This window comes from Dromaius novaehollandiae, chromosome 23 (assembly GCF_036370855.1).
Source record: "Dromaius novaehollandiae isolate bDroNov1 chromosome 23, bDroNov1.hap1, whole genome shotgun sequence".
Taxonomy (NCBI): domain Eukaryota; kingdom Metazoa; phylum Chordata; class Aves; order Casuariiformes; family Dromaiidae; genus Dromaius; species Dromaius novaehollandiae.
In genome coordinates this window covers 11,611,054-11,627,717 of record NC_088120.1, presented here as the reverse complement: position 1 = coordinate 11,627,717, position 16,664 = coordinate 11,611,054, and positions in this window count along the sequence as shown.

Genomic DNA, 16,664 nt, shown 5'->3' with positions numbered 1-16,664 from the left:
GTACATGGGCATGATGATACTGCATTATAAAGGAAGTTGCTAAACATCAGCTGGAATCAAGAAACAAAATATAAAATTTCACAGAATTATCAAATAGGGTGGTGTTTATGTGAACTAAAATGTCACAGTATCAGATTTAAGAAACTCTTGAAATAATAACAATCTCTTGGTTTAGAGCACTTGTCTACAGCAGCCTCAAGTAAGGAAAAGTAGTAGGCAATACTAATTTGTTACTTTTTGGTTAGGAGCACCAGGATACAGAAACGGGGTGATTTTCTAACTCTGAAATGTAATAACAATCTGGAAAGCCTGCTTAAGTGAGCATATAAGCTTTCCTTAGTTTGGTTGAAATTACAGCTTGGTCTTCAAATCTGGATGTCTGTCAACCTAACAAATTTGAATATGAGAAGTAGTATCACTGCCTAACAATTGCAAAAACTTACCCACCTTACTTCAGGTGCTTCTAGCACTCTCTGGCTTCTGTAAGAGGAAAAGATATTTGTGGATAATCACAGAGTTACAGTTAGAAGTTAGACTGGAGAGTTATGGCTGAAGTTATGACTATTACGACTATAGCATGATACATTAAGTAAATAGATGAAATGCTGTCACTTGAGATACTAAAACAAGTCTGCACAAAGAATTTAGCAGTTTGACTGTTTTGTGATAGTGCAGTTGTCTATAAGCAAAGATGAGACATTTTCTGGTGTCTTCTAAATCTTGTCCAAGGTATCTTGTACAATAAATAAGTGATAACTTATAAATACTAGATTAGGTTTTATTAATTAGATCAATTATAAATCAGTAGCATCTTTATGTATTTTGCATGTTTTTTTGGTATGTTGTTTTGCCTTCAAGAAAAAATTACGTTACAGTCAGCACTATTCTAAAGTTTTGAAAAAAACAGATATGAGATTTTTTTGCTGTTTCCTGAACCCCTGGAGAGCGTATCTACTGCTCTGCTTTTGAGGGATGAGGTGTTTTCCTCCAAGAACAGACTGTCAGTAAAAAATGGTGGTGAAGAATGGCATGTTTAATCTCTCTCAAGAGCACATGTCCGTTACAGTTGTGAACTCCTAATGCGAGGTTGTGAAAGAGGAAGTCTGCTTGTGCTCTAGTAAGAGCCATCCTTTGTTTATGTAACTTTTTTGGGGGAACGTCTGATCAGAGTTGTCAGGCCCCAGGTACCTAAAGTAGTAGTAGTTAGAACTCACAATTTAGATGAATTAACTAGGAGACGCTCTGTTACTGTGGAGAAATGAAGTCTAACATACGCAGTTATTTCTCTTATGCCAACATCTCTATGAAAAAGCTTTTACAGCAATATTATGTATTATGGAATAATATTGCAAAACTAAAGCAAATTTATTTCCTCTATTTTTAAATCCATTTTATTGAGGAATCAAATTACTAGTTTATTAATCAAAAACTATATTGGTTTTCCAGAAGGTTACATTTTTGACTCTCAGTAGTCAGGTTATGTGTCTTTTCCTACTTCAAATCTTTCTTTGATTCGCAATTTGAATCAAAGAACTGGAAAGAACAAGGCCAACTGAGAGAGCCGCTTTGATCAAGCTAAGAGGCAGAGACTACAGCTTGGAGTCTGAAGCTTTGGGCTTTTTGAACACGTTGTTTCAGTCTGAGGCTGCATTTGCGAAGTTCGATGTCCATGCCTGTTAGCAGTGAAAGTCAAGTCTTGTTGAGTGTCTGTTTGCTAGCGCAGCAGGAGGCACATCATCTGTCTTTGAATAGAGCTCCTGTCGTTTCAGCTGACAAGTACAAGGAACAGCATGCCTTGCAGAAATGAGTGTGTGATAACTATACAGTGAACAAAATATTCTTAAGGCACTAGGAAGCTGAACATATCTCACTGTGTTAGTCTTCATCTTTGCAATTCAAAATGACACATTTTTATAGGTTCAGCAATCATATCTGAATGCATGTTATTGGCCCTGTGAATGTGACCCGTGAAAGGTCCTCAAGTTTTATGGACTGCTTTGCAACACAGAACTCTGCAGAGATCTTTAAGGAGAGGAGAAAAACCCTCATTTGTTAAACTGGTTAGAAAAAAGTCCCCCCCATGTATGGTTTACCCACAGAACTTAATTAACAGAATGAGTAAGTGATGGCTCCTCCCTTTTTTTTTGTCTTCAATCTTTTCCTCTCCTTTTTGGGGGTTTATGCCATCTATTCTAGTGTGTGCTACCTCAGTGTTACTATTTCTCAGTTGATGTCCTTACCAGCAAGACATGTCTAGCTGTAATCTTTGTGGCATCATTAGCAACCTGCTGTGAATCTGTTCTTCGGTTGCTGGCCATTGATTCTGTAATGTACATTTCCTCAATGACCTTATCCCCTCGTAGTATTGCTCTTTCTACTTTCCGTTCTAGGATAATTAACCCTTTTGACCAGGATACTGAGATCTCTTCAGTGCCATACATGAGTCCTACAGGGATGTGAGGAAACAGATACTACTAGCACTCTATAGTTTAATTATGGTTGCAGACATTTTTGTAGTCAGGAGACTTGTCCCTCTCAGCAGCACATTTCTCGCCTCCTTCATTTGTCAGAACATGCAATATGTTTCTGGTTTGCTTTTTGAATACAATACTTAGTTACCTCCCAACAGGAAAAAATACACCACAATGTAAACTGGAGTGAAGCAGGTCAGGTGTTCTTCCTCCAATCAGAGTAGCGGCAAATCACCTGACTTTGTCTAGAGTTGATTCCAAACCTAAAATATTTTGACCTGAGACCCAGGTTATCTGAGGATGACTGCGTAGAACCATAGCTGTAGTGTTAATGTGTTTAAGTACTGAATAATTGGTTGGCTCATCCCTTGCACTTTTTTTGCTTTTTCTCCTCCATTTTTATCACTTTTAAAGCACATTTTTATATGGTTTTAAATGTTGGTCTATGCACTGTTGGGTTTGTCTTTTCAAATTAAACTGAAAGTTTAATGAGAGAGGAGTGAAAATAAAGCTGTGGTAAGGGCAATAACTCGCAGCAATAGTGAACATATGAAATGGCTCAGTTTAAACTGAGTAACAACTGGGAATCTGAGTTCCATGATACCTGGCTTTTCTGTAACATATTTGATTAAGCTGTTTCTAATCCTATTTCTGGAAGACACTAAGTGCCAGTCTTACAGCCATTTAAGTATTCTAGCAGACTTTCACTCCTCACTAACTTGAGATCCCAAACAATATTATATCCATGCTTGACTCCTTAAGATGGCATTTCGGCAAATAACTCTAGCGATGGCCACTGAATGATGAGGATACAGCTCTGCGACCAGATCTATTTTTCTCTGAAATCGGCTTCCATTTTTCAGTTAAGTTCCGTGGTGCATGATCACATGTACATCCTTTGCTTTGTTTTTGGGGTGGGCTTGTATCTCAAGAACAGTGGAAGCTAACCTCATTTTCTCTTAAGAGTTTTCACATAGTTCTGAGAATGCAACTTGAATAAGGAGATACTCATGTGTGTAGTTACTGTGAGTGTGGAAGAAAAACACATGTCGTTCTAAGATGTTATCAGTGGGAATTAACCTCTTATCTCTCTGTCTTCTCCTTGATTCCTTCTGCATTCCCAAAGCCTTTTGGTATGGGATTGAAAGCCTTTTTGAGAGTAGGAATCTTGTGAGAGCAGCACTGTCCAGAGCCCGGATTCTGTCCAGATTCCGTGTCAGAGATTGAGCTGCAGCGCTTAAGGGTGTTGCTGGCATGGGCTTGGCATGTTTGGGCAGGTGCAGACTCAGTGAATGGTGCCTGCTGTGGCTTTGGCAAGACACTTGCTCACTTGTCTCTGCTCTGCTGCCAAAGCACTGATAACTCTCTTAATTTGTAGTGCACTGATGCAAATTTTTCCATGCTGCTGCAGGAGGGAGGGACGATAAGACCTATACGATGGCTAAAGCTAAAGAAATTGATGCCCAGACTCTTTGCAATTCCAACCATGCTTCTAAAATGTCATTTTTTGTTACATTTAAAAATACATCCATTGCATAACTGAGAAAGCTTACCAGTAGTCCTATATGGAGGATCTGTAATGACTGTAAGATCTGACTGTAATGACAGATAATAACTCTACAAAACTTTTCATGTGAGAATGTTTAGCTTGCATGTAGTTCTTAGTTATCAGGACTGCTAGTATGGATTTTGTTAAATATTTAGGAATCATCAACATATGCAATTTCACAATAAATTTTGACCATTTTGAAGAGCTAAAGCCACTATTACTGAAGGTGCTGCTTTTTAATTTGAAATTTCAAGGCTATTGAGCCTTATCTTAACTAAGGTATCAGGGCAGAGACACAACTGTATGCAAATGAACAAGTAACTTTTTTTTCCCCCTTATTGTTATTTTTTATTATTATTTCTGTAATGATTTATAGTGTAAGTGGGGCATGATTATTGACTGAAATTTTTGTTTTTCCTGCTGAAGTTTGAGAGGGGGCTGAGTGAGGGGTGAATCTCATGACTAATCAGTCTGTTTTTGACAATCCGAATGTGGGTCTGACTAGAGACTGTCAATTTATATATGCCTTCTGTTTAAAGCGCAGCTGATAAATACTTGAAATTTTGCAGCCATCTACCATGCATCCTATTTTAGCTATCCTTTGTGACTTTGCTGTCCATTTGGTGCTTCATCTATACAATTTCTATGATTACAATATTAAGTATATAAACAGTTACTGAAATGTTTTAAAGGCATGTCCTTTTTTAAAGATAAAAATACTTAATAGAAACTTCTTCTCAACCTCAACTACCTATCATTTGTGTCTTTTAGAATTTTCTTCCTAAATTTGTATGATATCTTAATTCTAAAAGCTTACATTTAATAGCATCACAAAGCCTTGCGATGCTCCTGAAGACAACGTTTGTTATTTTAGCTTGCTATTTAGCTAACGGCATGGTATAGATAGACTGTCTTTAATAGTGAACATATTCAGCAGTCTTCAAGTAAATGTGTGCTGTGGCCTCATGTGGCTGCAGTTTTAATGAAGTAAAAATGCAGTGGAATGGCTTTTACATTATAGCTACACATGAAGCCTTTAGTGGCTGTGTTTTAGTCATTGATAAAGTTCACATTATGCATTAATTATTTTGTCTGCAGTAATCTATAATGTGAATTTATATGCTGGCTGAGACAGTAACATGCAAAACTCATAGGTATTTGACAGAAATGGCAAACTTCTCACTGGGCCTTCTCTACTGCCCCAGCCTTCAAAATAAATAGTATGCTTTGGTAAAATGGACAGATTTCAGGAACTCTAGTATTAGGATGAGCTTCTACCCTTAACAACCTTTTGTAAGACTTTCTATAATGATTATGAGACTATGCTTGCTGGCCTGCAATGTTTGGCTACCTCTGACCACTGAATGGAAATTTTTCATGCTGCATGCCTACCGGAGAAAATTTCAGCAAAAATGGCTCAGCAGTTTCTGTTAATTTAGTGAGGGGTAAATGTTCTTTTTCCATTGTCACGATAACAGAAACACCTCTAGTGCTCTGGTACAAAGATCTGAGGCTGAATGGAAGGGAGGGGAGTGAGGGATTAAAGTGGGATTTCACCATCCAGATGAAAATCTATCCGTATTGTAAACCTGTTACTGCAAAATAACTACTTGTGGATGCAAATGAAAGGAGAGCTGCTTGCTCGCTCAACAGCTGGCATGTACCTGTTGTTTTTTATGCTCTTTGATACCATTTTCAGAATTGTTTTGGTAAATTTTGATGCCAGAAATATCAGGTAACTAGCTAAGTTTTTAGAACTTAATTCCTCTAATCTTGTAATTTTGACTCCTTTTGGTTCATATCTCTTTGAAGGCCAAAATACACTCCTGTCATCTACAGTCTGATCTATTGACAGGGAAATGAAAGGAATCTTGCCATGGACTTCAATGTGTGGAGGTCTAATTTCTCAAATAGAACTTCCTTCCCTGTTCAAACCTGTGGATTATTTTTGTTTTTTATTTATTCAGGGCTTTATTGGTCTGATCTTAATATGTGAAGTGTTTTTACAGGTGCTTTCATAGCACAGTCTCATCAAATTTGGTATACGAGCATATGCAGTATGTTTCAAGATTACAAATATTTCTAAACAAGGGAAGATCTTTGTTGAAATGAAAATGATATGCTACACACAAGGATAAACCCTGCCTACTTACTAGAATGGGATCTTAAAACACAATGTTTCTTTCAACAGTGTTTCATTCAGCAGTGTTAAAAATGTATTATTTTTCACTTTTATTTTCCCATACACTCCCAAGCAGGGGAGGAGGAAAATGGAGGGGAGTGTTTGTCCTAAGAAGTTGCTAACTGTTCTGTTTGGCTTCAGGGAAAATTTCTTGAAAAGGGAAAAAAGGGGGGAAAAAAAGAAGCCAACTTCCTATTTTACATCTGTTGCTTCATTTCTGCCAGTCAATTGCATCTTTGTTAGCTAAAATGAGATTACTGGTAGAATTAAGGGGGAGGAGGGGAACCACCCCACCACTCTCACCACTCTTGATTTCAATTATTTCCTTCCTGAGGTCAGTAGAAGCTTTATCTTTGGTCTTGTTCTGCTAATATTGATGTTAATGGCAAGTGTTGTGAGGAAAAAAAATATTGCTTTTCTGCGTTACTACCTCTGAAAATTACATGATTTCTCTAGAAAATTCTTTTCATTTGGTAGCTGACTGAGTCTGCAGGGTTTGTGGTTTTTTGGTTTTGTTGTGTTTTTTCTTTGTTCCTGCAGTTCGTTGTAGGTGAAAAATTACAGCCTGTGAGAAAAGGTAAAGCAATTATCTTTTTTTTTTTTTTTTTTTTTTTTTTTGCCCCTGTGAAGAGATATAACTATTGAGTCTTGGGTTTTGGTTGTATGTGTTTAAAGAATGTAGCTGGAAATAGAAGCAATTAGTTCACAAAGTATCATAACTAATTTTACCAGGAAAGATGATGTGTTGAAGTAGCAAGAGTAAGGGGAAAAATACTTCTGATGAGTTTTGGTTAAGAGATCTTAAAAGGTAATTCAGAAATGATATCCTAGCAGTTAGTGTGTTTGCTTAGCTTGTTTATAGCTGGAGAATGAATGGTGACTAAATAGTTCTAGGCACAAGTGTTGCTGTCTACAAATATGCTTAATTGATTTTTAAATCTATGGGTTTTTTTTAACTCTCCATGTTACAGTGAAATGTTTCTGCTGTCAAACATTTTCTTAAGATGTTAATGCTTACACTAAGTATATGTCTGTATAATGTATTCATTTGTGAAATCAGTAGCCTCTCAACCCCTTCTTAGGAAGGGAAATAAAGGAAGATCACTTTCAGGCTAATTTTTTTTTTTTTAATCAGAATGAGTAAAAGCAAAACCATTTATCTGTCTTGACAGGTGATTCAAGTATGCCTATGAACCACTCCTACTCTTTCAGGTAGGAGTTATTAGACTTTTCTTTGAGATGAAAGGGCTGTGGCCTGCAACAAAGCTGCTCCAGTTGAAAATAAAGCTTCACATGAATTACATCGAAGACACTTCTCCTATTTTTAGCCTCTCCCATGAAGGGGAAAATTGGCTCATTAAAAGCAGGAAAAGCACACTGTTTACATTAGACATGCCTGATTTACAGCATACAGTGGCTGCCATATTTATACCACCTTGAGGTCTCCTGCCACAGGAGAGCACTTCAGCTATCATGTGATGGCTTCTTTGAAGGTATGTTCCCTGGAAAAAGGACGCCTGTGATCATCCTTGTTCATGTTCCTCTTTGTTTTCCTCACTAATTAGGTTGTTGCAGATTGAGCAATATCTAGTAGTTGAGGCATAAAACAATATAGCTCCATCTGCAAAGTTAGCTTCATAATTATGTAGATTAAGCAGTACAGTGTTAGAAGCATAGTCATACTTCACTGTTAAGTCCTTGTTCTTGTGGGACCGTCATGCTTTTTGGGCATTAGGCCAATGTTTGTGTAGCTGCTAGGTATATTTTTACAGAAATTGTATCGAAATAAATATGGTGCAATTATTACAGAATACTATTATTATTGTGAAATTTTCTGAAAAGGCAGAATGTTAATACATAAAAAAAAAAAAATCCTGGTCTGGGAAATACAAATCTAAATCAGTTTTTTGTAGATGTTTGTATTGGTGTTTCTGGTTAGTTGGTTGGTTTTGTCCCCCTAAATTCTTTCTGGGTACAGCTGTCAAAGCGAGGTGCACAGCTCTATTTGTTCTTTATCGGTATGCCAGTTCAGGCTAGAAATTTGGAGATACAAACCAGATTGTTTTTGCGTGTTTTTTAAGTTACTGGAACTGAAAGCTCAAGTACTATGGTGATATATAAACAAGTACTTATAACTGCCTAAGTACATGAGATACAAATCTCAGCGTGTAGAATACATCAAACATATGAGAAATAATTGCATTTGGGTGGATTGCTTCCCAGACAGATGATTTTTCAAGTCATTTTTTTGTTGTTGGTGGTGTTCTTGTTGCTTGTATGTGGTCATTTCAATATGTTTTAGGGAAGATTGAAACTGGAATTATCTGGAATTAATTTCTGTTCTGTGTTGATGATTTATGCTATCAACAGTAATGTCCCAATTAGAATCGCCTGGTTATGTGAGCTAACCAGTCGTTAACAAACTCACTAGCCTGTTCAACATGTAACTTGCACGGTTCTGATGTTTATAGAAAGCAAGTCCTGTGTTGGTTGGCATATAAGATTTCTGGTATGTTTGAACCCCTGCAATATTGCAGTGTTAAGTTGATATTTTAAGAACTAGTTTTATCTGTAGACTTTCTACTATTTCTGCATGCTTCAGCTGCTGACCTTGCACTAGGATAAACAGTATGCACTTCTGTCTGGTGACAGGAGTTTGTCCTGCATTTTAATTAGAAACAAGGTCCCCATCGCAACCACCGGAGCTTGCTGACAGCAGGCTTTCACTAGTTGAAAATCTTTTTACCAGACTTTAGAATAAAGAAGAGACATCTGAAGTGCCTAGTTATGATTCCTATTAGATTTGGAGAGTATTGGTCCTGCTTCAGTTGGTATAAACTGTAATGCAAAGGTCATGGAGATTAAATAACATATTTTGAAATGATAATGGTGCAGATAATAAAATAGTAGGGTTAATTCACATTTTACAGTCTGAAATTTTTGACTAATGCAGTGAGTCAAGAACTGTGTGTTAGAAGATAGAGGTCTTTGACCTTTCTTTGAGGTGATTAGCTGAAAGTGAGAAAGTAATTTTTAAGATTGATAGGACCAGTAGTTAATTTCTTCCAATATTTTGTTTATAATTAAACAGTAACATTTTAAATGATAATTTTAATCAGGCCAATCCAAAATCTCTTACTGTGCTTTCTCAGCCAGCCTTTCAAATATCAGTACTTACATGGTGTTTACAATGCTTAGTTTTCTTCACCACTTCTGGAATTGTCCTGTTGAACTAACTGAGGCTTTGTCTAAGACCTGTCTTCCAGAAAATGAAGATCTGAAGAAAGGCAGGAAGGTGGTAAGTTTGAATTAGAAGGGTTGAGTATTGGCAGAATGTTCAGAAAGGACATTCTTCAAAGCATTGTCTGCAGTATTGGTTGCCTTGAATTTATACCAAAAGTTCCTTCTCTGGGTAACAGTCACAAGCAATGTAGTTCATATGCTAGGATAGTTGTAACATACAGTCCTTTCCCAAAATCCACAATGGGCAATGCGCTAGTCAAGTGTAGGGCACCGGTTCACCCAGATATGATGACAGCTGTTGGTGTTTTAAGATATTGATACTTTTCAGCATGGAAATAGCCTTCTTTAGTGAGGCACACTAAATTTGCTTGAATATTCCTGTACGTTTAAAGTGATCAAAAGGAACATGTCTATGGCTTGCTTTCTGATAGCGTCAGTTGCACCAGTTACTGTTTTCAAACATCCTCTTTTACCATGGCCTTGCAAGTGAACGTGGAAGTTAGAGAATCCCTTGTAATCAGAAATTTGAGCACTTTCTTGAAACTGCCTGGGTGGTTACTGCAGTTCTGTAATGATTTTTTTTCTTCATCTGAAGAGGACTAGGAGAAGGTGTTTTTGTGTGTGGGTGTGATGGGATTTTTTTTTGGTTTGTTTGTTTTGCTTTTTAACACTTGTGCCAGCAGAGCTTTGGTATGGTCTGAAGGCTAAAGGCTTTCTCATGCACAACTAAAAGTCAACTGCCAAGTTCAAAACTTAGACTGTGTAGCATCAGAAGACAGTTAGCTTTTAACGGTGGCTTTCTTATTTTTATGCTGTTGACTAGTAATGCTGGTGTGCCCTAATGATGCTCATTGGCTGTTGCTTTAATTTCCATGGAATTGCCTGAATATGAGCACCTGTTACAACTCCAAATATGGATGCACTTCCCTGTTGGAAGGAAGTGATACGTACTTGGAGTAATTATTGAGGAACAGTGTGGCAGTTTGCGTTGGGTGCAGCTCTGCTTCTGAATACAGGTTGGCTGTATCATTTTAGCTAGTGCTCTCGTGTATTGAGAGACTAGATTAGTGGGAGGCTGAGACATGCCGTTGGTCAAATTGCACTCTGTGCCAAAAAGCTGTGATTCAATAAATGAATCTCCATATGCAACTAGGCAGGCTTGCTTCACTTCAGGCCCTCATCCCCTCCCTAATAAGAATGCAGTGACTTAAGCGTATCTGCCCTTATGGCTCTCCTAGAGGAGCCATCTCCTCACCTCTGCTCTGTCTTCAGTCACCCCTCTTTGGCTGTGAGGAAAGTCTTTTTAAACAGAATGTTTCTCCCTCTGCTGTTACAATCCACTTAGTGACACAAGAAATGTCACTCATGATGATTAACATTTTAAAGCAGTAAATCTTGAAGGTCAGTCTGAGAGGACAGGGAATGCTCATGGCTTTTCTTCCCCGTCTGCCTCCTGTGAGGAAATCTATTGCTTAAGAGTAGTGTTGGCAGGGTCATAATGACCCCTGGCTTTTCCATTGTTTCCCAATAATAAAAAAAAACATAGAAATTATTTTAGATACATTTCATTTGAATATAAAATAAACAGATCTATTTGTCTTACAGACAATGCACTGCTTTGATATATTCCAGTATTCTCGGAAAAGAGCTGCTGCTTAAAACTAAGCACCTTCCTGTTACATAGTATCAGATTGCTCTTTAGAGACCTTAATTAGACTATTGAAATGATACAATAGAAAGAAACATACAACCCCCTCCTCCAACAAAATAGGAATGGGCAATTTTTTAATATTAAAAGCTGCCCCCTCCATAAAAAACACCGTATTACAGACCTCCTCCCTTTTCCCCCCCACATTTCTAGCTAAGTGCATTCTGATGCCGCATTGAAACATAAAATAGGTAGAAACAAGCAGCCACCAAAGGCTATTTATATGCTAATATATATTCCCCAAGCTGAAGTAGGCACCTAAAGCCTATTGCTGCTACTAATGATGGCTATGCTTTAACCTCTGTGGAAGAAAGAAAAGTATTTTTTCTTAAGAAAACAACTCAGTTTCTTTAACATGAAATGTAATTATCTATTATCAGATGTCCTTTAAAATGCAAGGCCTATTAAAGCTGCTAAAAATATTGAAGCCCTAATTCTACCATAATAGCATTTTAATTTCAGCAAATCACAGCTCTATTGTTATAGGACGTTTTTCTGTAGGAATGTGGTAAGAGGTCCATCTTAGCTTTTTAAAAAAAACATTTCCCTTTCTTTTAGACATTCAATTAAATCTTTGCAATCATCTAACCTTCCATGACACAAAATTTTACTTATCAAGTGAGGAAACAATGGCCATTAGCATTTAAAAGAATTTGTTTTAAAAGTAGTTGAAGTTTAATTGCTTTGCATAGTCTCATCAGAATATTTTTGGCTGTTGGCTTACAGTTTACCTTAGAAAGCTAGTGTTTAATTTGTTACTATATTCCGTTTAAAATACTTACTTAAAGACTGGACAAAGTTGGTGTAAACTGCTATAACTGAGTCTGTGAGTTGATGCAGAAGATCATTTGAAGAATAATGTAAATGGTAGATGAATGGGAGGGTCACTGTTTTCTGTTATCATTAAATATATTTACTTTGCTTTTTGAAATTGTTTATCAACATTTTTATTATTATAGTGCATATAATATGTTACTCCTGCTTATCTTTAGCATTTTCCTTCTACAGCATCAGATGAAAAATTTCTAGATACCATTATCATATCCAGTGTGATTATATGAGACTCTTTCCTGGTGTTCAGCAGCATAGGGCTTTCTGGTAATCTGAAACAATTTTATTAATGGCACTGCATTTAGAGGCCAAAAATCAGGAAACAAACATCTTTTTCTCTCATCAGGCAAAACAATGATATATCAAGTCATTTTTCCACCTGTTTGTCTCATCTGAACTTCATATGGGATCGAGTGAGGCTTTTAATTTCGGAAAGTCTGCCTAGTTTTTGTACTGTTTTAGCATGGCATTCAGTACTGTTTAACATGTCCTTTGGTTGGAATCTTCACCTGCTGTTCTTCTTTTTCAGCCTCTCATCTTTCCTTAGTGCTTTCAAACGTATTTTCTGATCATTTACTTGCTGTCATACATCATCTTGCTAGTTTGTTGCTGTTCATGCCGCACTGCAAACTCTGACAGAGAAAAGGGAAAACCAGCACAATTGGCTGACTGTTCAAAAAAGTGCTTAATGCATCCTAAGTCTGAAGCATTTTATTGATAATGCCCCCTAACTCCAACCATCCCATATGTATCAAATATCTTTATATTTTATGGTTTTAGAATTAGAATTTGTCCTGTTATGAGTTGTAGGATGTATAATACCTACTTTACAGCAGTGCATGTTCCATGTAATATTGTGCACTGTAAACTGTGTGGTAACTAGTAGTAGCAGCCCTTTAAGGATGTTTAATTTCACTCGTTCTCTGCTCTGTGTTTTGGAAATTAGTTGTCCAGAGCCAAAGCAGCTGTGATAAATCATTAGATATAATGTCTTGTGGACATGGCAGGTTGATACAGCTGTACATATGTTTACTTTCTGGTGCATTTGTTGTGTAAAATTGTAATGAGTGAGTCTTAAAATGATACTGATGTAGGAAATCCAGTTCTGTAATTGAAAGCTGCTTTAGGATGTTAAATTGCAGTAACTCAATTTTAGTAAAATTTACACAGGGAAAACTTTGTTCCTGTGAGTGCTATTATAATAGAGATAATACAGAACTGTAGATAACTGTAAAAAGCTTTACTTTAGGGAGTGAAGGAATAAAACATTATGTGGCAGAAAACAGCAGAGAGATTCAACTGGACAGATGGGGCATGAAAGGAGGTTTAAAGAGGAAAATTTTGAATTCCATCTCAAGCAAAAAAGAGCTGACACTTTTAGCGGCCAGCTGGTGTCTTTTAAATTGTCAGTACTCTCCTAAAAAAATGCGTACGAAACAGTGTTTGGAAGAGAAATGCTCCCAGGGATTCCTTGAAAAATCTGATAGTGTAAGAAGGAATGAGGTAACTAATTAGTTGCTTTAGTCTTCTTTCTTAGTTTTACTTATTCAAAGATTTGGCAGTGGAAAAGTAGATATTTTGTGATAGATCTGCATGGTCACTGCTTGTGCCATTTCTGTTTTTAAGGCTAAATCCAGCCTCTTTCAACAATACTGGCTTCACTTTTGTTTCTGTGTTATGCGGTATTATATACACCATTATAATGGTGTATTATGGCCACTAGTAATGCATAATGAATTTTTAAAGATGCGTGAGGTGCTTAAATATATAGTATTGTGGTTATAGAATTAAACAAGCTTCAGCAGTGTGGGATTTGTTCTTGATATTGTGAGGACTAGATTAGTGGCAGCTCTTTCATAGTCAGAACTACACAGGTCATACCTAGTGCAAACACTTCTGTATATAATAATAATAATAGGAAAGGAACAGAATTAAACACTTAATTGTTAAATTTGTGAGCCATGTTGTCTTTTCACCACAGGTAGCACAACATTAAAAATTAGCACGTATTTTAAATCTATGGCCTCTGCTGAAGTGTCACAGCCTTAAATTTCTTTTTTTTAAGAATTATGGAAATATAGTCTAGAAAACTGATTGGGTCTAGTTACTCAATTTCTTCTTTTAGTAGTAGAATTTATTTTTTTCTGTAATTTTCTTTATTCCTACCTTCCATTCACTTTTCCCAGAGGTTCCATGGTTTCATTTGTTCAATAAAATACTTTCTCTGAGTTGAACTGTTGGTTTTTAGACAGTGAACTACATTGCATTCGGACTATCAGTAGGCTTCAGTGTGTATCATACTGATGTGAACTGAAACAAAATGACCTTCTTTCTGTCTGGTGCTTTTATGGCAGTAGGAATTGTGGGTTAAGTGCAATAGCTACTCTGTTAGCGTCTGATATCCAGAAGCATTTAAGTCTCTGATTTGGCTGCACGGTATGACTTGTAGAAAGGTGATGGTGTATTTTGTTGACATCAAGTCTTGTCGCTTGATGTATATGGGAAAAAATACAAGCTGAAGCCTGTAATCGGTTAATTGATAAATTTAGATTTGGGTTCCTCAGTAACAGTTCTGATGAGAAACAAAAAATAGCCTTCAACTTGTACAGTATGTGTTATACATTTGGTTGCATCTGAAATAGCTGTTTTCTCAAGTCTCCGTTGTCCTTTTAGGCACTTGGATTTATTTTGAGAGACTGTTGCTATTTTCTTCATCACAAATTAGTGCAGTCTGGCTTAACCTCGCTGTGCACTAAAGCTATTTGCTAGCATTCTGGTAGGCTTAGAAGACAAAGCTGGTAAGTGATTGACTCTGCTGTACTAACTCAACCTAGCACCTTAGATAAAACATGTTTCCCCTACAATTTGTGATATTTCATCAGATTATTTTATTTAGCAGTTTTTCCACTGTTTTCCAGTTTAAAAAGTACCTGGCCAAATTGGATTCTGATTTAGAAATTTTGGACCTGGGTCAATGTCTTGCTGTTCTTGAATCTTTGGCTCATTGTTTGTTTTCAGTGAACTGCTTTAAGGTGTCTGGGTGCCCCTTCCCAAACTCCTCAGTTTATCTCTGTACTCTTAAAGAGTTTATGGTTTGTAGGGCAGTCCTGTTTATTTACTACGTAAATAAAGTTTTTAAATGTGAATTTCAGAACTGCTAGTATAAAGAATGGTGCCTTTCTGTTGTAGTTTACCACTTCTAGACATAGACAAAGAAGGAAAGATGCATCTTTTTATTCTCTTCTTTATGTAAAAGAGAATGTTAATCTAGTATTTCATAGCTTTAATTTGTTCATGCTTGTAAACTGGAATTTTATTGGAGGCAGGTAAAGAACATCAGAAGAAAATGGCATAACATTATTGTCACTGAAATAAAAGGCAATTGCAAAGTGTGGTTCAGTTCTTCTAAAATAAAAAATTGCTGTTCAAAGCTTGGATATGTTTTTGTTAATCACAGCATGAAGTTCTGTCATATTTCCTGTACCAGTGTTCAGAATATTTTCCAAGAATTTACTTGTGATTACCAGTTCAAGGAATGGAGAGTAATAGAAGGTCCTTATGAAACAGGTGGGAGAATCGGAACTAGTTAAACCCGTTTCCTATTTATTTCTATCCTAGCTTATCCCAGTCTCAACATGGACTCCAGTTCTGCCTACAGCTGCTTATGGCAGTACTCCATAGTTTTCTGTACAGCCCCTCAGTACCTCTGGTCTCCACGCTGTTCTTGTGTCCCCAGAAAGCTGACAGACAACAGGCAGCATGTGCCTGTGACTGGCTGCGAGATGTGCACGTGGTGATTGTGAGCTGACTGCTAGCGGACAACTGCTGAGCTCATTGCTGCGTTCCTGCCCTCAATGGATCAATAATTTGGGCCTTCTAACTAGCCTTTCATTTTGATGAAAATTTTTTTGGCGCTTCAGATCTCTAGTCCTGTAAAATTTGGATGAAGTGATCTACAGGGATAGATAATAGAGTGTGGGTGTCTTTTCCTGCTTCCGTGGAAGAAAAGAAGCAAACTGAATATACTCATTAGAATTTTTTTTTCTTACTACAAAACAGATACATATTTTGTAAATCCAAGGCACAAACTATTGAAACAACTGTAACTGTATGAAGTCAGAGGAAAGTGGTGTTCCCCCCCCCGCCCCGCCCCACCAATGTCTTGTTCCCAGCAATGGGACGAAACAGAAGCTTAGACTGTATAGAATAAGCAAGACTAATAAGATACTGTTCTGCTTTTGACAGTTAATAATTTAGAGACTTCCTGAGCCTAATGTTGCAACATAATGACAGTGTTTAATAGCTTTTGGTTGACCTTTTTCCTCTGAATATGTTGACTTATTTGGGGCTAATTTGTAATCGTAATTGGTATCTTTCAACACAATTTCATTCTTCAGCAAAAAAGCAATTGGTGAGACTAAGAAAATGGGACCAAATGAATACATTTGGCAATGGGATCCAAGTCTAGATCTTCTTGCAAGAAAGGTGGGGATGGGAACGCTCTAGCAGTCAAAGAACTGCCAGAATGGTAGAATGTTACAAATCTTTTTTTCACTACAACCTTTGCATAATGAAGATATAAGCATAGTGAATAAGTAAAAGGATTCAGAAGCCTAGAGAGGAAAACAAAAAAGTAAAAATCCCACATGTTTGAGTTATGCTCTACATAGGTTCTGAAGT